The sequence below is a fragment of the Heteronotia binoei genome, chromosome 2 (genome assembly GCF_032191835.1).
Source record: "Heteronotia binoei isolate CCM8104 ecotype False Entrance Well chromosome 2, APGP_CSIRO_Hbin_v1, whole genome shotgun sequence".
Classification (NCBI taxonomy): domain Eukaryota; kingdom Metazoa; phylum Chordata; class Lepidosauria; order Squamata; family Gekkonidae; genus Heteronotia; species Heteronotia binoei.
This window is the reverse complement of record NC_083224.1, coordinates 60,387,185-60,410,743: the sequence shown is the minus strand read 5'-3', so window position 1 is coordinate 60,410,743 and position 23,559 is coordinate 60,387,185. Positions and strand designations below refer to the sequence as shown.

Genomic DNA, 23,559 nt, shown 5'->3' with positions numbered 1-23,559 from the left:
AAATACATGACTTGCCCTGTTCCAAGGGCTCCCAGAGTGATAACAGCCCCCACAATATTATCAGTCGCTGTGCCTAGAAGGCAGTACTCATCTGATAGAGGAGCAGGATAGGGGAAAAGGAAAACAAAGGATGTCTACAGAGAACTTATCAAGTTGCACTTTTCAAAATTCACATGTAACCATGTGGTAAGCTCATCATTTGCAAAACACCTTGCTCAGTGCTGAGGAGAACTGTAACACTCCTTGTGACTTCCACAGATTTCTGACCAGCTGTCAGTGTGGAATTAAAATTCTCCTCTGCATGTTACAGAGTTTAATCTGTGTAGAGCATTTTAAGTTACCAGTTACTTACTGGTCTTTGTTCACCCAGTATACAAGGGCCAAACTAATACATGAGACTAGGATCCCCAGAGGACTTATATTGCTGTTGTTGTTGTTATTTTAAGATAAAAAGCTATATGTGCAGGGAGTACTTCAGCTCTGACCCATGCTGCAGGTAAAGGGGTATTTAATCCTTGCCTCCATGTTGTTCTTCCAATGCACATGCCCCTCCCAAGCTGCAGAAAACAGAATTAAAAGCATAGCAACCTCCCTGTTCTCCCTCATGAAGCAAACAACAGCCAAGAAGGGGAGGAAACCAATGTGTGGGGAACGGTTCTCACCCCTCTCCAAATGCTGTGGCTGCAATATAAATTGTTCCCTCTTGCAGTGACTTTTAACTAAAATAAACCTGCAGGGAAATCCAGTCAGATATTTCCCTGAAGCTCATTTCGTTTGTCCTAGAGTGAAGGAAGGGCAGAGGAAGGAACAGGGCTACTGAAAAGCATTTGGTGAAATACAGTATTGTCAGTTTTTAAAAAGGGATTTATTTCCCCTCCTCCTAGAAATCCTTTCAGACAAACCTTCTCACAAGTTTACATTTTTAGCCAGGGGACATTCTGAGCTTACTTTCCAATCAATATACAACATGATGTGAGGAAAATCAAATAAATCATGGGAAGAAAGCAATCTAACAGATTACTGATCTTTCTGAATTTCAGACTGAGCTTCCCCTTTGCTCTGAAAAGACCACATTTAGAGCACTCATTTGGCATCTGCAACATCCAAGGGAGCAGGTCAACAGAAAGACAGTGTGGTGCAGGGGTTAGAATCTGGGAGACTCAGGTTCAGGTCCTGTTGACATGGAAACTCACTTGGGTCAGTCACCTAAGAAGAGCTCACCATCCAGAACTGCACTTTTCCACCTGGTACTGTTTCTGTTACTGGTTAACTGCTTTATTTTTGTATTTAATTATTGCATTTTATATCTGTAAGCTGCCTTCTTCTTTAATAGAAAGGGAGGTAAAAATTAAATAAATCTCCCAGCCTAAACTGCATCACAGAGTTTAGCACATGCAGAGCAATTTAAGTTACCAGTAACTTCCTGATCTTCTTTTTCACACAGTGTGTGAGGGTCAGAGTAAGGCATGTGAGCAGGAGCCTCAGCAGAGTTGCTTTGGGTTTGTTTGCTTTCTAAAGATGAAAAAAGGTGTGTGCCTGATGGGGGCACTTGAGATCTGAGCCATACTGCCAGGAAAGTGGTATTTAATCCTCCTCTACTCATGCTTTTTTCTTCAATGCATGTTCTCTTCCCAAGCTGGGTATGCCCTGCTGAGAACAGCACAAAAAGCCCCATAACTTCCATGTTCTCCCCCACAGAGCAAACAACAGTCCAGGAAGGAGAAGGAAAACTCTGCACTGAGAAACTGTTGTGCGGGAAAGGTCACCACCCCAGTTCTGCGGCTACAGTATAAACTGCCCTCTCTTGCCCTCTAAAACAGAGGAGAGGATAATAATACTGTAAGTCACAGCATCCCAGCTGAGGAGAGAAGTGGATTATAAATATGTAAATAAATAAATAGAATTCTGACAGTCAGAAAGTCAGGCTGGAATGGTGAGCAATGCCAAAGAAAGGAGGGAGGGAGCTTTTTTCCTCAATCGTCTCATAAGAACATAAGAGCAAAATGTGCAAATGTGAGGTACAAGTCTGCAAGAAGGAGTATGCCAGTTGCACATATATGAGCCAATGTTGTAGCAAGCTAGAACATTGGCCTAGGAGTGGGAAGAAACCGAGTTCAAATCCACGCTCAGCTATGAAACTTGGCCCAGCCATTCCCTCTCAGTATAACTTAACTAACATAGTTATGAGTTCAGTAGCACCTCAGAGACCAACAAGATTTTGGGGGGTATAAGCTTTCGAGAGTCAAAACTCCCTTCACCGGACCAACACAGTTGTCCTCTGAAACCTGAACAGCTATGTGGATGAAATGCTTGAGAGAAGCATTTCATCCATATAAACTCCTTGGGAGAAGAATGAGGGAAGCAATTCAAAGGACCGACATCACAGCTGGAAAGGTAAGGTCATTCATAGATCACTTGAGCGCTCTTGCTGACTTTAGAGCTCTTGCTGAGTAGCTAAAGTGTGTATGTCTCAGGGTACATTCAAAATCTGTCCATTTAGGATTCCAGGATGTGCAAACACCCCCTTGATCCACCCCTCTTGGAACCCATGGCAAGATCCAACATCCAAAGTGGTCAAGACTAGTGTTCCCTCTAAGCTGAGTTAGCATAAGCTAGCTCACAGATTTTTAGCCTCCAGCTCACACATTTTTGTCTTAGCTCAGGAAGGATGATCCTAGAGCACAATAATTTATGCAGTAGCTCACAACTTTAATGCTAGTAGCTCACAAAGTAGAATTTTTGCTCACAAGACTCTGCAGTTTAGAGGGGACACTGGTCAAGACATGTCTTATTAAGAGAGTTCTTATATGGAGGCCTTTACATTGGGTGGATATTACTCAATTACACATCTACTTTCTATGAGCCATGCACTCCAAAGCCCAACCTACACCAGTTCCTTCCTGCTTATCATCTGGTAAACCAAACCACTGATTTAAGGCACTTAATTAGCTCAGGCTGACCAGCCTGCACAACAGGTCACACTTTTATACCCAAGAATGAGAAAGTTCTTGCCTTCTCATGGATTTAATCCCATTTCCTAAATCAAGAAGCTGTTCTAGGGAGACACAGAATCTAAACGTCACTGGAAATCTTAATTTTCTCCCCTTGAAGTTTTCCTAATTCCTTCCAGGAAAGCCTTCTCATGACCTTTGTGAAACTCTGGAAACTGAACATAGCTCCACATTATTAATGTAGCAAGGGTAGGGGTGGTTTGCTGCTTTACATTGACTGAGTTCTCGACAGCAGGACCAGCTTAGAGAGACAGATGAACTCAAGATTCTCAAAATAGCATTTTCATGCTCCTTGCCCTGCATGATTTCTTTGAAGGAGCAATAAGGTTGAATCATCAATGCACTTCCCAGGAACTTTAACCCATCCCCACACACACACACACACTCCCAGTCAGTGTAGTCTGTGCCCACTCATCACTGCAGAGTTCATTTCCCTCAAATATGGCTCAGAGAGAAATTTAAGACCTCTTCTCTTTATTTCCTTTATGTAGAGTAAATAACTGGTGGTCTACCAGGCTGAACAAAGCACATCATGTCCACACACTGGGCAACCACTAGAAACTGTTGACCTGGTTTTCTGCCAGAAAATTCTGATAATCGTCAAAACCTATCAAATGCCTTTGGCTACCAATGAAATCTTGCCCTCATTACTGCCAATACCTAGTGTTATGTCTTGCAATTTGGTCCCTGAATTCACAACACAGCGCGTGTGCGTCCACGCAGAGGTGACCAGTGGGAGACCGCAGGTCACCGGATGTAAGGACGTAAATACCCTCCATCTATGATCTGTGGCGGGAAGTTTAACTGGCTAGGATTGGACCTGGCCAGGTAAGAGGGTTGTTCCAGGAGATGTATATAATCAGGGACCAGCCTCACCATGTTCTCTTTGTGATGTACTCGCCAATAAAGCATGTTGCCTTCTACAAGTCTAGTAACTCAGTACATTACACTGGCGATGAGGATGGGATCCTAGCCAGGTAGTTTCCCCATTGGGAAATTGCCGACCTGGCCGGAGACGAAGAAGGCACGCAGCCCAGAGAGGCAGAAGTGCCCGCCGCCGCCATGGCAACCCCAAATGGAATGACGGGCCACATCGCAGAGTTTGACCCTGCCAAACCCGAAAGGTGGGAGACCTATGCAGAGCTACCTACGGGCGAACGTGATTACAGACGATAGCTGGAAGCGAGATGTGCTCCTGAGTGTCTGTGGGGATGTCACATTTGAGACTGCCAAAGGTCTCTCAACCCCCGCGAAGGTCACCGCGAAAACGTACGTGGAGGTAGTCAAACTCCTGACCGGGCATTTCTCGCCCCAGCCATCCATCATCGCCCACCAATTCCTGTTCCACAAGAGAGATCAAGGGGTGGGAGAGATGGCTGCTGTCTACCTGGCCGCTCTCCGCCAAATTGCGGGAAACTGCAGCTTCAACAAGCTGGAGGAAGCCCTGAGGGATCAATTTGTCTGGGGCCTCCAGGACGAAAGGCTACAGCAAAAGCTTTTCGCAAAGGAAGAGCTGATCTCCAGCTCGCCTTCAATGAAGCCACCGCGTTCGAGAGAGCCGCCAAGGCATACTACAGCCCTCCAGTGGAAGCTGTCCACCAGGAGGAGACGGCGTCGGGCGACCCCAAGGAGAAAGAGGCACACCAACTCCACTGCCAACCAGGAAACGGGCCGAAAACTTTCACCCGGCCACGAGCTACAGAGAGGCCCACCAGCACAAAGTGTGCCAGCTGTGGATACCCACATGAGCGACCGAACTGCTCCTATCACAATGTTGACTGTAGGAACTGCAGAAAAGTGGGCCACGTCGCGTGCGCTTGCAGGGCCAAGACCAACCGCAGGCGCCAATCCACTCATCACGACTCAATCAATGCTCACATGACCGCATTGACCAGCATCCAGGTAATGAATCTGCCCCTAGCCACCTCGGATAAGGTCAAGGTGTTGGTCCAAATCGAGGGTGCTCCCTGCCTAATGGAGCTGGACTCGCGATCCTCCATCTCCATAATCTCGGAGATTATGCTCTGCTCCCATGGCAGGCCCCGGTTGCGGCCTGCTGATTTCATCCTGCGAGACTTCCAGAAAACCCCCATATGGATTCTGGGATGGGCCACTGTGAGGGTAGAGTTCAAGAACTTTAAGGATGTACTGGACATACTCGTGGTCAAGTGTCAGCTCACCACATTATTGGGGCCGGCCTGGTTTAGACCTCTGGGCATACAAATAGTCGGGGTGCAGCAGATACAAATGCACAATTTTGAAATGTGTGCCAGGAATTCCCAGAGGTATTTGATGGGTCCCTGGGGTGCTACAAGGAGCCTCCCACCACCCTACAGCTCGACCCCCAAGTGAGACCAATAAGGCTGAAGGCCAGGCGAGTTCCGTTCACTCTAAAACCAAAAATAGAAGCAGAGCTGGACCGCCTCATGGCCCAGGGAGTGCTAGAGCTGGTATCCTACGCGGCATGGGAGACCCCCATAGTCACTCCCGTGAAGCCAAATGGGGACGTGCACATATACGCAGACTATAAATGCACAATAAATAAAGCACTCCAGGACAACCCATACCCCGTCCCAGTGGTCAGTCACGTTCTCGCATCCTTAGCCAGCTCTAAGGTTTTTGGGAAGCTGGACCTGGCCCAAGCATACCAGCAGCTCCCAGTGGATGCCGAGACAGCTGAGGTTCAAACAATAGCGACGCACAGGGTAGCTTTCAGGGTGCAGCAATTGCAATTTGGGGTTAGTATGGCTCTGGGACTCTTTCAGAGCATAATGGACTTTCTCCTTAAAGGGATTCCCGGAGTACAACCTTTTTTTGATGACGTTTTGATCGCCGCCCCGGATGATGAGGAGTTCAGCTGCCGTCTGCGAGAGGTACTCTGCCGCTTTCATACAGCGGGACTTAAGGTGAAGCAGGAGAAGTGCTCTCTTGGGGTACCAAGGGTGGAGTTCTTGGGGTTCACAGTGGACGCTGCAGGAATACACCTGACGGCAGACAAGGCCAGGGCGATAGTCCACGCCCCGGCCCCCACATGCAAGGCGGAGCTGCAAAGTTTCATGGGACTCTTGAACTTTTATCATTCCCTCTTGCCCCACAAAGCTGCCCTCGCAGAACCCCTACATAGGCTCCTCTATAAACATGCCCCGTGGGTCTGGGGAAAAAAGCAGGCCGCCGCTTTTCAGGCAGTCAAGGACATCCTGGTTTCCAATGCGGTGCTCCACTATTTTGATGAGTCCCTTCCAGTGATACTAGCCTGCGATGCTTCCCCATATGGGGTGGGCACCGTCCTGGGGCACCAACTTCCGGATGGGAGGGAAGTCCCCGTGGCCTATTACTCTCGGACCCTGACCCCCACGGAGCGAAACTATGCCCAAATAGACAAGGAGGCGTTGACAATTGTGGCGGGCGTGTACAAATTCAACAACTATCTCTACGGCAGGCGTTTCACGATTGCCACAGACCACAAGCCAGTGCTGGGCCTCCTCGCCCCGGACCGCCAGACACCGCAAATCCTGTCACAGCGCATCCTGAGGTGGAACCAGTTCCTCAACTGGTATACGTATAAGCTAGTCCGCCGCCCTGGTAAAGCAATGGGACATGCAGACGCCCTCAGTCACCTTCCGCTGCCCTCCACTCCCTTCCATCCAGCCACCAACGGCCAAGCAGAGCACATGATGCGCACCACCAAGGAGGCCCTGGAACACATGGTACAGGGGGATTGGGACCACCACCTGGCAGCCTTCCTATTTCACCCCCAACCCGGTCACCGGTATAAGCCCTGCAGAGCTGCTTATGGGGAGGAAGTTGACCACTAGGCTAGATAGGTTGCATCCAGACTGGGCCCCAGACCTCTGCAGCTCCCCCGAGACAAGAGAAGCCACTAGGGGGTTCTTTCCAGGGGATCCAGTCTATGCAAAGAACTTTGCAAGCGGGCAGGAGTGGTTACCAGCCCGGGAGTTGCGGGTCACCGGGTCCCGCTCTTACGAGGTCTCGTCAGAGGGGGGGCAGATCCTTAGGAGGCACATTGATCAGCTGCGCCGCCACACCTTGCCGGAAGAACAGGCAGAGACCGGGGGAGCAGGTAGCGGGGTAATAGCGGCAGCGCCACCAGAAGCCACCCAGCCAGTGCCGGCCACGCCGGCTCTGTGGGCAGAGGAGCCTAGCGGCAGCTGGAGCAACCCCTCCCCTGTGGGGTGCAAGGAGAGCCCCCGGAGCAGCTGCAGGCACCAGACAGCACTCTTTTGCCTTCACCCCACAACAAGGAACCAGCGGCCCCCACAGCCACAGCAGCCGCTCCAGTTCTCCAGATAAAGCCTAGGAGGTCGAGTAGGGAACAAAGGGTACCGGCTTATTTGAAAGACTATGTTTCTTGAACTAGGGGGGGAGGAGTGTTGTGTCTTACAATTCGGTCCCTGAATTCACAACACAGCGTGTGTGCGTGCGCGCAGAGGTGACCAGTGAGAGACCGCAGGTCACCGGATGTAAGGACATAAATACCCTCCACCTATGAAGATCTGTGGCGGGAAGTTTAACTGGCCAGGATTGGACCTGGCCAGGTAAGAGGGTTGTTCCAGGAGATGTATATAATCGGGGACCCAGCCTCACCATGTTCTCTTTGTGATGTACTCGCCAATAAAGCATGTTGCGTTCTACAAGTCTAATAACTCAATACATTACACCTAGTAATGACCATATGATACTGAAAGGACCAACATTCACCATGCAGGTTGTTCAATATAAAAAAAAAACAGTCTTACAAGATAATAATAGGTACTGGCAAACCTAATACAAGCAAAACAATGTCTGAAAAATAGTAATTTCTTCACAGGTCTGGCCATTTTGACTGAAGCACTGGAAAAATGCCATTTCCCCACAATTAACAAGCTGATTGAGAGAAAGAGGCCAGGACAGCCTGCAAGGACTTTGCAACAGAATGACTGAAAATGGTTCACAATAATTTCTTCAGCCCCGTGAAAGATATCTAAAGCTCCTGAATGGTAAGTAACTATTTGTAGCATAGCCTGACTTCCTCCAGGGATTTAACCCTGCTCACACCTGCCTCTCTCACAGCCCACGCCTCTCCCTGTCCATCTAGCTGCCCTCTGAGAAGTGAGCAGTCATCTTGCATATCATGCAAGGACAGAGTTAAAACTGCAGCAGAGAAGCAGCACAGAGAGAGAGAAGTGCTGAGTCACTAAGCCACCTTTTACTGCAGCACTTTCATCCCGCCAGATGCCTGGAGCAGTCCCAGAGCAGGAGCAGCTGAGCCAATCATCTTCAACTGAGGTCACAGGAGCTGCTGTGTGACTCTCCCAAGACACCTATGCTGCACAGAGCAGGGAGGGGAAGGAAACATTACTGGCTCCTTGCAGTCATTGCAGTTCCCTGACTGCAGAGGCTACGATGCAGCAACTCCATACTTTTCTGATGCTTGCTGTTCAGCAGCTGCTTCCAACACACCATGACTGCCTTGGTGAATTTTACAAGGAGACTTGAGCCCCCCTCCTCCAAACTCTCCATCTTGCAAAGTAATCTAATACTGGCCTCCTTGACTGTTCTTGCGCTCCAAGAAAAATGTCAGCCAACATTTCTGTGCTTTTAAATGCTGAAGGAGGCCAGGATGATTCTGTAATGCTTTCAGAAGGAATGCCTTGCATCATGTAAGGAGTATGTAAGAATGGAAGGACACTTTCTGTGCCACTTGACTAAACAGCAAATGAATTCATGCACAAGACTTGAAATGATCTTACATTAATCTGTAATACAAAACATACAATCTACCACAGCTGCAGTGTATATTTGACTGCTCTTTTGCTTTCTGTAATAGGAATATTTAGCACTCCCATGGAGCATTTGAACAGTCAAAGAGTTTTGTATGAGTTATCTTTCTACAGCTTCTAGCATAGGTAAGTCTATGTAAGCTTCTTGCATATGTGTCATCATCCTCATTCTGCAGGGCTGGGGGGCACAGGCTGAAAGAAACTCACTTGGCCAAGGCTACCTACTCAGTGCAGAGATTCACTGGGGACTTCCTTATAGCTCAGTTTCTTAGCTATGGTGCTATACCTGCTCTATCTCATACATTAACATTCTACAAATAACAAAGATAATGCACAGATGCTTTTCAGGGCCAAACTGCACATGACCCAAAGTGACACACCTAGAATTACTAGGCATTTTCCCTTTAAAAGAAAGCACTCAAGGGGCTCCGGTGACAACTGAGACCTCTTTTCCCCATGTCATTTTCCTCACCTCCCCATCTCACATGGCAAAACACCCTCTGGTAAAGGTTGTTTTAGTCAGATTTGGTCACATAAAAGGAATTGTCTTTACTGTAATTCTGGCAATATATCACTTTGTGGCATGTTAGGAATTAAAACCCCATGTGGTTTTTAAACATCTGACCACAATACAGGCCATGAAATCAATAACAATACCCACACTAATAGGAATGCAAAGAGTCTAGGAAAGTTGCTGCATTGGGAAATCTTCTCCCTAATGGGTACCTGCATGCACACCTGCCCATACACCCTGCTACAAAAGAGGACAAAGCTATTTTTATCCACACTTCAAAGTCAGACTGAAGAACATTTCATACTGTTTATGTGTATGTTGGGCAACTGACTGTCCTGGCTTAACATTGGGATTCGAGACCCAGCTAGGCCTACAAAGGAGACTTAAGGTCAGTTCAGGGGCAGGTTGCCTCCTAGTCTGCAAGGAATTGTTTATGAAAACAGAAAACAGGGCTAGGAGGCTGAACATCTGCAAAAACTGGACCCCCCCCCCCCTTTAACATTAACCGTTTGGCTGTATAAGCTCTTTATTGCACTTCTCCTAATCAGTTAGAGAAGATCTTTGGCACAGCTTGGAATCCAGAATCTCTTGCTCATGTATGCACCTCAAGTATGATTTTAAAAACAGTGGGGAGGTATTATGGAACTTTTGACACTGCAGCAATGCTTCTGGAGAAATAAACCGTGGAGGTAAAGCAGCATAGAACATCTACTGGCCTGACAGCCGGATCAAATTACCTCTTTCCCCCATCCACTGACACAGAATGCACATGCCCTAGTAAGTACCCTAGGGAAGAACTGGGCACAGCAGTGGGTTTATCTGCCAATCATCTCCCAACCCGTATCCAAAAATAACCCTGCCTGGCTTCAGAAGATGGGCTCCAACTAGGCTGTTGACTAATAGGCCAGTTTGCAGTGAGGAGTAACATGGTAATAATTGACATTTAGGGCAGTGAAGAGAAATAGATCTATTCCATACAACCCCCCACTGACATATAAGGAGTGAGGCTAAGGTATAGGCAAGTTTCCAAGCAGAAAGTCATACTAGACACATGAGGCTCTGTTCCAGCTCTATGAATATGAGCACATTCTTCCAAGATTTGCAGGATTCAGAATTCCTTGTTTCTGAGAACATGGGACAATTATGCACTACCTTGTCCTGACAAAATCTAAGTGCTATTTACCAGTGATGTGTGTGTGTCAGTTTTCAAAAGATTATTTCTTTTTTTTTCTCATGTTCTTTGTTCCAGCTGTGAAAAGTGGGTTAGTGTTCACTGATTGGAAGTTTTAATTACACAAATAAAGATTTAACCCATTTGCCATTCATGAAAAGATTACTGTGCTGGGTGTGTCTATTAGAATTCACAGCAACAGAAGGAACTGAAATGCAGCAATGAGCATTCATAATTCCTTTGGTCCCACTGCAAGCAGGACATGAGTCTCAAAAGCTAGTGGCTATGCCAGTGTCTAACAGGAAGATGGATGAGCCCCTTTCCCAGTACTGTTACCTTTGCACAAGCTGTGTGGGATACAGAATGCATTTGCCAAGAGGGGTAAACACTTGAGCAGGTAAATTATCACCACACCAGCTGGAGACGTAGGAAATTTGTTGCTTAGTGGGCCAGAAAGAGTAGATTGATTCTCTTGCAGGGAACCCTCAATCCTTCTTGTCCAATACAAGCCAAGATATAGCAAGAACCCAGACAGCCCTTGAACTGGAAGGGGTCTTATAAGCCATTTATTCAAACTTCCTGCATCCATGCAAGAAATCCCAAGCTACAGCACTCCAACCAGATGGCTGCCCAGCATCTGCCTGAACAAATATGAGAGGGAGAATCTACCTAAGCCTATGTAATTATGTCCACTGTCAAACTGGTCTTACCATTAGGAGTTTCTTTTCATCTTCCACAAAAATCCACTTTCTTATCATTTGAGCCCATAAGATCTAACTTTCCATTATGGAGCAGCAAACCAATCTTTGTCCTCTTCCTTTGGGTATTTGAATAGCATGATCTCATCACACCTCTTCTCCATGATAAGCATACCTAGCTCTTTCAGCTCTTCCTTGCAGGGCTTATTTACCAGATCCCTGGCCACTTTTGATGCTCTCCTCTGAACTTGTTCTGAAAAGTCTACATCTTTCTTAAAGTGAAGCATACAGAACTGGACATGGTATTCCAGATGAGGCCTGCCCAGCATGACGCAGAATGGAAATCTTTAATTCTCATAGTTAGATGGTCTAGGAGCACCCAATATTGTATCATTGTTGAACTGTAGGAAGAATGGACCAGATTAGTGCTTAGCTGGAAGACTGCTGGGATCTTTCTAAAAGGGATATAAATTTAAACAAATGTAGCTATCAAAGTGTGACCATAATACAATTCTGTCAATCTTTAAAACTAAGGAAGCCAAATAAGTATCTAGATGGAAGGCAGATAGGAAATTAATCATGGAACATGCCCATAGAACAAGAGTCCCCAAGCTTGTTGAGCCTGCAGGCACCTTTAGAATTCTGACTCAGAGTGGTGGGCACAGCTACAGACTGGCTGCCACAGGAAGCAGACCCAACCACAGAATGTCAGGGAGTGAGGCTGTGCATGACTCTTAATAGTAACTCTTCCAACATTTCTGGCAGAAGCTCTGTTTAACAAAATGTCTTTTAAAAATGAAAGTACCGTTTTAAAATATTTCCTTTCATACATACAGCTTACTGTCTTTCATTTAGAGGATATCCTTGTGTCGTGGTGGCAGCCACTCCCAAAGCAACATTTAAAGACTCTGTTAAGACAATGGCCAATCAGAAGGTCTGCTAGTCAAAAGCTGTATTTGGCCTCACCCACTTTCTAAAAACTCTTGGTGTGTGCTGGGCAGTGTTTCCTCTAAGCTGAGTTAGTGTGAGCTAGCTCACCATTTTTTAGCCTTCGGCTCACACATTTTTGTCTTAGCCCAGGAAAAATGGCTACAGAGCAAACTAATTTACGCAGTAGCTCACAACTTTAATGCTAGTAGCTCATGAAGTAGAACTTTTGCTCACAAGACTCCACAGCTTGGAGGGAACACTGGTGTTGGGTAGGGCTGCCAATCCCCAGTTGGGGCAGGGGATCCCCTGGTTTAGAGGCCCCTTTCCCCACTTCAAGGTTATCAGAAAGTGGGGGGAGGGGAGAAAATGTCTGCTGAGCACTCTATTATACCCTACGGTGACTGGTTCACATAGGGCATAACGGAGAATCGATCCATGAGTATCTGGGGCTTTGGCTGGGGACTGATTTTTTAGGTAAAGGTGCCAGATTTTCAGCACAGCATTTGGTGCCTCTCCTCAAAAAAATCCCCCCCAAAAATTGGACCGGGGGTCCAATTCTATGAGCTCCACAAGAAGGTGCCCCCATCCTCCAATATTTCCACTGAAGGGAAGGCATTTAAAAAGAGCGCAGTTCCTTTAAATGTGATGGCCAGAACTCCCTTCTGAGTACAATTGTACTTGTCACAACCTTGCTCCTGGCTCCACCTCCAAAGTCTCCAGATATTTCCTGAATCGAACCTGGCAACCCTACTGCCAGGAAAGGTACTGGCAGGCACCATGGCACTCACTGGCTATGTTGGGGATCTTTGATCAAGAATAATGCACTGTACTTACTCAGAGGCAATTCTTTAAATAGAATGCTGGGATGAACCAGAGCTGGAGGAATAAAGAAGAGCCTCCACTAACCTTTAGCAGCTATGCCGCCCACTCCGTTGGGAGGACTGAGGGCTCCCTTCAACAGAACTGAGAAATTCCATCTTTCTAGTTCAGTAAGCAATAAATAATTCTATCATTCCTAAGATTCAATAATTGGAATGTTCTGCTTCATTATCCAGGCTTTTCTCTATTTAATATTCAAGTACTCAAAATTAAATCTTAGCCTAGTAATCCCAGTAAGAGCTGAGACTCAACATATACAACATAGGCAGCTAACACAGCTAATTTCACATTGTAAGATCCAGACAAGATTTTGCTCATTTTCAAAATGATCCAAATAGTTGTGAGTATCCAATTCTGTATCACTTCCCCCCATCTGAATCTAGAACTTATAGTTTTCTAGAAGATACTGATAATTCTATCCACTTGACAGAGAAATAGTCAGAAAGGAAGCATTGATATAACTGTAGTCAGTTGGGAAAGTGAGAGGGAGGGAGAGGGAGAATTAAGTCCATTCCCACACAAACATGAGCACGGAGCAGTGTTGCCAGCTCCTGTGGTTGGCAACTGGTGGAAGAGCTTTGGGGGTGGGAGCTTACCTGCCCCACCTCCCCCAAGCATCATGACATCACTTCCAAGAAGTGACATTGCAAGGAGATCTGGCTGGTCTAGAGGGCATATTTTTGCTCTTGCTCCCATGAGGCCAGATGGAGGAATTGGTCTGGGACTGGGTTAAAACCCTCATGCAGCCAAGCCAATCAACTGGCAGCCTGGAGCAACCATTTAAGCTAGTGACACAGCCCACTTGCAGGGTTTTCTACAGCTGTTCCACCCACCCACCCAGCCTAACCTAAAAAATGCAAGATTTGCCTCTAGGGCAGGGTTGGATCTTCTGGGGGCCTCTTCAGACAGTCTTGGAGGAAAGCCTTGCTCCACTAGGCATGATCCATGAGGCGTGGTCAGGCTCTAACAAGGAATGGTGGGAATAGTTCACTCCAGTATGTAACTGATTATCTCCCCAAGGTATTGAAGGATGCTGGCAGGTTTTCCCAAACCAACCAATCACAACTGTGCAGCTGGTTGGGTTGGGAGGGGGTGCCCTTCATGCTGAGTAGCAGTAGTTCCTGTAAGTCACATGGGTGGAGGGGGGTGATAAGGCTTGGTGTCTCTTGTCACACTTTTCTGAGGTGAGCAGAGAGAAATCTGGCAGCAATGCTGGCTGAGGAGTCAGGGTGAAGTTGCCCAAAAAGCTGGCAGCAAGCAGGGCTGCCCATGAGTGATAACACATGCTAAAATGGAAGAAAACCTTAAATTTATGCAGCTACATTAACACAATGTAGCTCAATCCACATTTGGGTGCCTTATTGTGTCTGCAAAGCAGCAGGAGGGCAATCCAAAGTGGACTGAAGAGCAATAACGCAGGGTGCCAGATCGAAAGCAATAGAAATCAGCCAAGCAGTACATTAGCAAGGAAAAATTAAAAATTCTGAGTTCATGGCCCAAAGACGACAACCACAATCTGGGCAGAAACTTGCCATGTTTAATTATATAAATATGAAACAGCCTCGTATCTCCTCAGTGACCCCTCTGCAATATCCTATGTTTTAATTGCTCATTCTGTGTTTTATATATGTAGTCACCTGGTTTTATGATGTATTTTATAATGTTCTGCTTTTAATTGTTAGCCTGATTGGGCCAGAAAACAGAATACAAATTTTGTAAATAAATAATAATAATAGTTAAAAATGAAAGACTACACTGAGATGAATTTGTGAAAACCTAAACTATGCCCCCCATCCTGTCCTGTGAGGCCTACTAGGTTCTCCTACTCATTCCTGGATACCAGTCTTTCCCTGTTCTGTCCATCATACCAAGGGGTGCTCTGTGATTGCATCTACACCCACACCTAGCATTAGCAACAGAGAAGCTGGTCTTTCCTCTTCTCTGCCTTTTTTATTTTTTTGGCACACACTGAGCATCCCTGTAGAGCAGGGACTGGTCTGGCACCAACTTCCATAGCAGAGTCAGGTTCTCCAGTAATCAAAAGGCTAACTCCACTGATGGAGGAAAAAAAGAGATACCATCAACACACCTCATTTTCAAGTGGGGTGAAGGAGTAGCTCTAATCTTAGGACTCTCACCGCCTCAGTCCCTTGCAAAAGAAACTGATCCAGCCAAACAACGGTACAAAAAGCTGATGTGTAGGCAAAAACACTTTGATATTTTGCCTGATTCAATGTCACAACAACCTATGATTTGCTCTCTATGCTCTGCATGAGAAAACGCAATGGAGAAGCTTGTGATCCTAAGGACTTCCAAAGTTCACTTTCTATATAGAGCCACTATCTCTGTAGAAGGCCCTCCACATTCCAAAGTCCATGTACAGAAAACTAAACTAAAGAGCAGTATCAGAATGGGTCCAACTGACCCCAAAGGATTCTGCAATCAAGAATAATAGTATATGTTCCCCAGATAAGTTATTCATCATGTAAAGGGCAGATTTTAAACACATGCTTCACAGACCTTTCCTGCCCCTGTATTTGCAAGATCAAATACAAAATCAGTCTGTATATTTCTTAAAGGCTAAAAGGTTACTTGGATGAGTATAGATCAAGACATGCCAGCTAAAACACTGTTGGACCACCAACAGAGACAACTGACCTCTATATAAATCACAGTTGGCATACCTCCAGCTCTTGGATTTGATTTAGTCAACAGCTTGCAGTATCATCACCTGGGTGTCTTTTTGAGAGGACAACAATACTTCTGTACTTTGTACTTCTTAGGGATTTGTTTTTGTCATCCACTTCACACTGATACATCACAAGTTCTCGAACAACTACCTCTGTATTCATTCTTACAATGGTTGTGTAATGCCTTGTGGGGATAATTGCTGCTTTCAAGCAACAGTTTGGCCTTTTAACACTCATGCCAGGGATCTAAGCCTTAATGTTGTAAGGACAAAGACCTGAGTGAAATTACAGAGGGGTGTTATTTGAACATAAAAATAAGAACAGAATAAAATGCTAAGAACTTACCACAACCACTTGGACTGACTGGCTGCTAAACACTCTGGAAACCTCTTGATCGTTAAGGAGGAACAGGTGACCTAAATTCAACAAAAGAACAACAGTCAACTTTCCAGTTGCTTATCTTTGAAAGACATAACTATTCACATCCACCAGGGTCATTAATACTTACATTTCACATTTCATATTACTGACAAGAAAAGGGCATGATTTTTATTCATGGGGACAATTTGCCAGAGAGCTGCTGTGACTGATACAAATAAAATGGGTAGTCCTATATTAAATACCAGAACTGTTTAAAAAAACCCCTGAAATATTACAAAGTGAAAAAAAAAATTAACTACAGGGCAAAGAAATCTAGTTAAGACCAAAAATAATAAAAAAAAGCAATTAAAAAGTTGGAAGGAGCCAATCAATGAGATACCAATATCAGGAAAATAGATGGGTAGCAACCATAGCAACCAAAGATAAATGAAAGTTCATTGCATTTGAATTATTTGTTCTCCCTGTAGTCCAAAGTTTTAATTTCTCTTTTTGCACACTTATAGTAACACATTTCTCTGATATAAATTTAAGTTCTTTCCTGTTCCAAGTAATTCACACATTGTAGGAGGAAAAGGACACGATGAAGCATATTCTATGCATCTTATCATAGGCTTCTCAGCTTGCATTCTGATATTAGATTGGTCTGAAGAAACAGGCAGCAAGAGAAGAGCTCTGATGCTAGAAAATCTGCTATGGCTATCCAACACTGGGATAATTTTTTAGACAAGATTTATGTAGCAACTGTGAGTGCATCAGCTACAGGCCACAGCTAAATACAAAAGTACCATGATATGGAGTGTATAGAATACCCAACCCTATAGACAGACAGCATGAAAGGGCAGAAATTACAACAACCAGCTATAGAGCTGGGATAGTTTAGTTCAGGGGTGTCAAACATGTGGCCTGGGGGCCGAATCAGGCCTCGGAGGGCTGCTCTCAGGTCCCTGAGCAACTGTCTGTCATCTGCTTCCTTCTCCCCCTCTCTTGCTTCCTTCTGCATAACAGCTTGCTTTGCAAGGCTTGTTCAATCGCACAGAAGCTACAGAGCAAAGTCTCTATTTTCTCCCTTGGCTGAGGATCCTCCCTTGGGAGGAAGGGGGGAGGGAGAGCTTGCTTTGCCAGGATCTCTCAATTGCGCAGTAGAGCTACTGAGCCAAGCCTCTCTTCCTTCTATTAGCTGAGGCTCCTCCCCTTCTGGTCTCCTGGGCAAGGAAAGAAAGAGCCAGAGCTTCCTTAGCCTTTGTCCCTGAATCCCATAGGAGAGATACAAAGCTAGTACCTTTAAGATCAACAAGTGCTAATGCTTTAAGCGTGTTTTATTTTAAGGTTTTGTTTTGTTTTTTTAAAGTAATTGTCTTTGTCTGTGTCCTTTATAAAGTTTATATTTCTTCTACTGAATCTTAAATAGGTACACGCACGGCCTGGCCCAACACGGCTCGGCCCAACAAGGTCTCATTTATGTCAGATTCGGCCCTCATAACAAATGAGTTCAACACCCCTTTGTTTTTGGCAACCAGTATTTAAGAGGCCTTGACATTTTAGGGTCTTTGTCACCAAAGAATTATATAATGCAGGGAGCAACAGATCAATAGGTTTCTTTTTAAATGCCTCTGGAATGTTTATTCTGACCTCTTCACACAAAAGAGGGACAGTTCAGTAGGTCAGAAGATCATTCTTTGCCTCTCTGTTATAAATGAGGAGATGTTAAAGGGGTGGCAAGGAACCTAAGAAACATTTTCAGCCACTGCCATGAGGATAGCAAACAGCCACCAGATCAATGCAAGTGCTTCCATGGCGCTAAGACAGTTTTGTGCATTACAAATGTAGCTTCAATTGGAAATTGTCCTTTCTACAATTGAAATGTCAGTTCTTGTAAAATACAATAGTTAAGTGACACTTTTCAGCATAGCGAACAATCCTGGAAGATAAAACAAAGTTTGAGGCTAGTGGCACCTTTAAGACCAAGAAAGTTTTATTCGAGGTATGAATTTTTGTGTGTTTTAACAGATATAAGAACAAAGCAGGAATTAGCTAAGTTTATATGGTCACCATTTGTTTGAATTTAATTCCACGAGGGAAGGGGGGGCAGTGAAACAAATAAATATGCCAAAATTGGAGACTGATATGTAAATATATCTTTAACTGTGGGATACATTTACACATCATTCTCCCTGTTTGGTTTTCACATTTGTTAAAACATGATCCTCATTACATTATATGTTAATTCGCTGTTCATCCACTACCTATCTGAATGGGCTGCTAACTTCCATTTAATTGTATCTGAGGACACGTGCATACAAATGAAAGCTCATACTTCAAATAAAACTTAGTTGATCTTAAAGGTGCCACTGGACTCAAACTTTGTTTTATTGCTTTAAAACGGGGTGGCCAACGGTAGCTCTCCAGATGTTTTTTGCCTACAACTCCCATAATCCCCAGCCAGCATGGCCAATGGCTGGGGCTGATGGGAGTTGTAGGCAAAAACATCTGGAGAGCTACCGTTGGCCAACCCTGCTTTAGATCAACATGGCTACCCACTGAATCTACCCTGGAAGATGTTTCAACTATACCTTCTTGCAGATTGCTGCCACCATATTAAAGACTGATGGCTTTACCACACTACCTTCTCAATAAAATTGGCTGTGGGGATTATATTAGGATTCATAATTAACTATTAACTTGCACAATACTGTTTCTATAAGGAAAAATATCTACAATTCATGTAGAGTTGGAAAATATAATCTACTCAAAGATATCATTACTACTTGGCTTGTTTCAATGGCTTTTACCTCCTCTGAAGAGTGGAGCAATAAGAACTGAAATATACAGAGTGCTGTACCCTCAGTCAAACACACCAAGATATGATTCACCAAAACAGCCAAGTCACAACTGGTTTGCATCAGATCTCTGCAAAAAAATATTCTTCTAATTGGTCACTATGCTGAAATATGCAAAAGGAAGCATATTTATAGTTATATACATAAAGATGAACACCAATCCACTTACGTCCTCCCTGAAAGTGTTTTAGCTGCAAGGTAAATGTCTTGATTGATCTAGTTGTAACAAGGTAACTGATCACAGATGTTGCAATACAGTGTACATCTCTACATAAGACTGGAAGCTGGATATAGACAATAGTTCTGAAAGGGATTTTAAGGTGGTATAATAGGCCCACCATTGCCCATGCTCTAGACCAGGGGTGGCCAAACTGCCAAGCCAGCCAGCGGCTTGGAGAATGCATTTAAAGTTAAAGTTGTTTTCTTTCCACCCCCCTTCTCCCCATCTTCCTACCTACTTTCCTTCCTTCCTTCCACTCTCAAACATCTGACATCCATGTCTTACAGCTCTCAAACATCTGACATTTATTCTATGTAGCTCTTACATTAAGCAATTTTGGCTACCCCTGCTGTAGACACTTTTTTACTTTATTCTGCTAACATCCCAAGTTCTGTTCATGTTACAGTGAATGCATATAAAATCTGGATTTTTCTTTATCCATGTACTAAGTAATTTTTATATTACATTCAACTATGTACAGCTGAATGTGTGATTGAAACCACTCTATCCTGCTGTCTGGTTTAATTTGAAAAGTGAACACATATTGGCTCTTTCTTACAAATAGGTGTGCACATGTACATGCAGGATGCGTGTGCTCTCACTGTGACATGGGAAAAGGACTCCAGCTGAACAGGTTTTGAAGCATTTCTTTCAGACGTTTATTTCGGTGGTGGCTATGACAGGGTGAAATGAAAGCGCAGTTCTACTATTTCAAACACTAAAGAAATTGCAGTGGTCCTGTGAATTTATGTTGCAATGGCATGTCAGCAGGTGTCCAAGAGATGGCCTCAAAGAAGAAGCAGGTTTTGTGCTGCTTATCCCTGTGTCTGGATGCCCTGTCACCATACATCCAATCAGCTCCATAGCCTCTTTCTGCTGCTTAAGGATGAGATCTTACAGGACAAAGTACAGGCTGTGCAAGTCTGCACAACTGCATCTCCTCTTTTGCTAGGAAAGTGGTATCCAGGAATGGGGACCTCATTCCCGATGAAGTAAATGCACCTTTATATATTAGTTGATATTTGATATATATCAACAAATATATATATATTGGTTGCATCTCAAATATAAGAAAAACAAAGGCAGCATTTCCTCAAATAAGCAAAAGTCTTTTTAAAAAAAATCCTGACAAGTGATCCAAGCAGCTCTGCCTGACCCTGTAAGCAGACGTGTGCTGTCACTATATCAGGAACAGACAAGGATGATAAAGAGTCAGGAGAATGTCATTGGTAGCTATGAAGGGCTGTTATTCAAAGCTTTCCTGTTTTATAATCTGATGGGATTTTCAACAGTTTCATTTTCATTACATGTGATCCTAATACTTAGAGATTAGCCTGCCCTGTGTGTCTCCACTTCTTCCAGAAGAGAGGGAAGAAGATAAAGACCTAAACATTGAATAAACCACAATCTGGGGACCCCTGCCATCCCTTCTGCCCTGCAAAATATCCTCATGAGATGGTTGCAAGTGATTTGTAAGAGAGAAGTGATGCACAAGGCATTCTCACTGAATCCTTCCATATCCTTATTCCCCACAATGTTCCCTGTTCTTGCTTGATGATAAGAGGAAAAACTAGCTAATTTAAACATGCACTCTAGTCAAATGTCCGTTTTTTCTGCAATGCGCTGTAACACACAAATATCCATTTTTTTGAAGAAGAGGGGAAGCAGAAACCAAGGTTAGAGTGCAGACCCAAGCTTGGGCAGGCCCCTGCTTTAAACACGGTTGATTTCAAGTAAAATACTAACTCATGTAGCAGTACACCAAGAGCAAAGGACTGTACAACTTCAGAGAGGGCATTAGTCCTGTGTTTTGTGGCTGGAACTCAAACTCATTAGACTTGCTTTGCATGTCTATTAATAGCAAAGGTTTTTAGCATCATGAAGTCTAAGTGGTTATTTTAAGTCCACTGGATTCAAGGTCACTGGTTTCTGGACCTCAGCTCCAGCTAGCAGCTCTGAAAAAGATTTCTTCACCGGCCTTTCATTGAACAGCTAACAGTATGTCACCTGGCTAACAGGCCTCCCTATTCCTTCATCTTCTACACAGATCATCTGGAGCATGATTCTGTGCAGTGCAAACACTGCATTACTGTGCCTAGAGAGTATTGTGATTAATTTCATTTAAGGTAGCTTCTCACCATCAGTTTTTATTGTGTTCATATGAATAAGAATGGATTCCTTGGGGAGAAATTATCCCACAAAATTTCCAGATGTCTTACAAAAAAAACTTCTTAAAGGGCCTGGAAGCCAGATGAGTTATGTTGCATCACAGGCATGCTGGAGCATGCATAAGATCAATTCAACACACACAAAGTTAAACTCATTTAGAACTGAACACAAACAGTATGTGACTGGCATTCTGCAGTAGCCAATTCTCCCTCCATTTCTCCTGGAAGAGTTGAATCCCCATTTAATAAAATGAAGGGAACAAGTAAACCTTAAAGTGGGCAATGAAAGCCCTAGATATTGACCTATGCAACAGAAGGAAGAACAAGCTGTTCAGAGAGCTCCCCTACAGTGGGATCTGCTGGCCTGACCACTCAACTGAGGATAGCCAGGCACACAAGCACCTGTCAAGGTATTTTCCTCTTCCAAACAGCATTCAGCTGCCAAACAGGCATCTTTCCAAATCACATCTATTTTCAGTTATAATGCTGTTAACTTAATTAAAGGGGAATGCAGAGAATTATCCCGTACTTGTATGAGGCAATTACCACTGCAGCCTCTAGGGGGCTCCATTTGATAGAAAAAAGAAATTCAAAAAGTGCTGCATAAAAAGATTTGTTCAATAGCCTTTTTAAAAAACTGAACTCTCACTGGGTTTTAATAAAACTTGGCACAGAATTTCTTGAGGACCTCTTCCTTGACCTTTTCCTCCTCCATGTGACAGCCTTGAGGAGAAAACAATCCTCCATTGTTGTTATTGATTACTATGAATAGTATTTGTTTGTACTGAGGTAGCACCAGGCATCAAGGGAAGCATATTGGACTTAGTAGCATGTAAACACAGAACACGCAGGCCATCTTTTGACAATGGGAGAAACATAATCAAGGCAGAACACAAGATAAGTATCCATTCATTTGCCAATGACAGGTCTTTTGCCTTGGGTGTTCAGGATTTATGGGGAATAATGCATTGACAACCATTGTAGAGACAAGACGGATAACTGCTGGGTCCTGGGAAATTAATATTATGGAATAATGGCATCAATAATAAAATGCTATATAATTGCTGAATGGGAGTGTTCAAAGTAAAAACAGATCCCAGTAATTCTAACATTGCTCCTGTAAGGTGGGACAGAACATCGCAGGTCTGAGACTGCAGCTTGCCTCTGGCCACACACCGAGTTCACTTCTAGGGAGAGATCTGAGGCAGGAACCTCTAGGAACGCAGGTAGCATTGAAAGGGACAAGGACCTGCACTATGAGCCATAAAGTCACAAGTTCAAATTTTCTTTCAGTCATAAACTCATTAGATGGCCTTGAGCAAGCCATACTTGCCAGCCTCAATCCCACATCTGTAAAATGGGGATGCTCAGGATTCAGCAAGGTTAGCCACTGATCTCCAGATATGTTTGTATTCTTTAAAAGTAGCTGCAGAGGAGAAGGGAATGGGCGTGACTGAAGAAGCAGTGAATTCTTCCCTAGGCTTTTTTTGTAGCAGCAACTCCTTTGCATATTGGGCCATACCCGCCTGATGTAGCCAATCCTTCAAGAGCTTACAGTAATAAGAGCCCTGTAAGCTCTTGGAGGATTGGCTACATCAAAGGTGTGTGACCCAATTTGCAAAGGAGTTCCTGCTACAAAAAAAAAGCCCTGCCTATGCCATTTCCGAATAAAAAGAGCCCTCACTCCCATATAGCATGGTGACTAGCCCTAGAATGGGCAGCCCCCCCTCCCCGCAAAATCAGGCTTAATTGCCAGTGGGGAGGGAGTAATTTCTATAAACAGGCCAGTTGGGAGAGTCAAACTCTCCCCATATCCTTCCCAGCACTGCAGCACAGACTCAAATCACACAATCTCATACCCCTGCACGTGGCTGCCTTTAAAGAGGGCCATGGAGGGATCTCCAGCCTCCGATTTAGTTTAGTATCAATTCTGAACTTTCTGACTGGAGGCTGTTGTAAGACTAACCTGTTCAAAACAATATCTGAACACTCTAAAGAACCATCCAAATTTTTGTTTAGATATTTATACTCCTTCTGTCTCCCCACTTGGAACCTAAAACAGCTTACAACATTTTGTCCCTCCCCCATTTTATTCTAACAACCCTGTGAGGTAGGTTAGGCTGAAAGAAAGTCACTGGCCCCAGTATCCCCCAGCGAGCTTCATGGTGGACTGGGGATTTGAAGAGCTTGGTCTCCCAGTCTGACACTTTAACCACTATGCTACAATGCTGCTCACTGCTGTTAGTAATAGTAGCTGTACTACACTATCACAGCTGTGTA

General features: G+C 44.5%; 1 protein-coding gene across 5 annotated transcripts in view; it reads right to left on the bottom strand.

Moving 5' to 3' along the window:
- SYT2 (synaptotagmin 2) overlaps nucleotides 1–23,559 on the bottom strand; it is a 215,269-nt gene that overhangs the window by 49,763 nt on the left and 141,947 nt on the right. For 3 of the 5 annotated variants that reach the window (XM_060231135.1, XM_060231130.1, XM_060231131.1), the window contains one exon: nucleotides 16,019–16,089. The exons of the other annotated variants lie outside the window; for them this stretch is intronic. The gene's annotated coding sequence lies outside the window, so the exon portion shown is untranslated. The remainder of the gene's footprint in view (nucleotides 1–16,018; nucleotides 16,090–23,559) is intronic. 5 annotated transcript variants of the gene reach the window in all.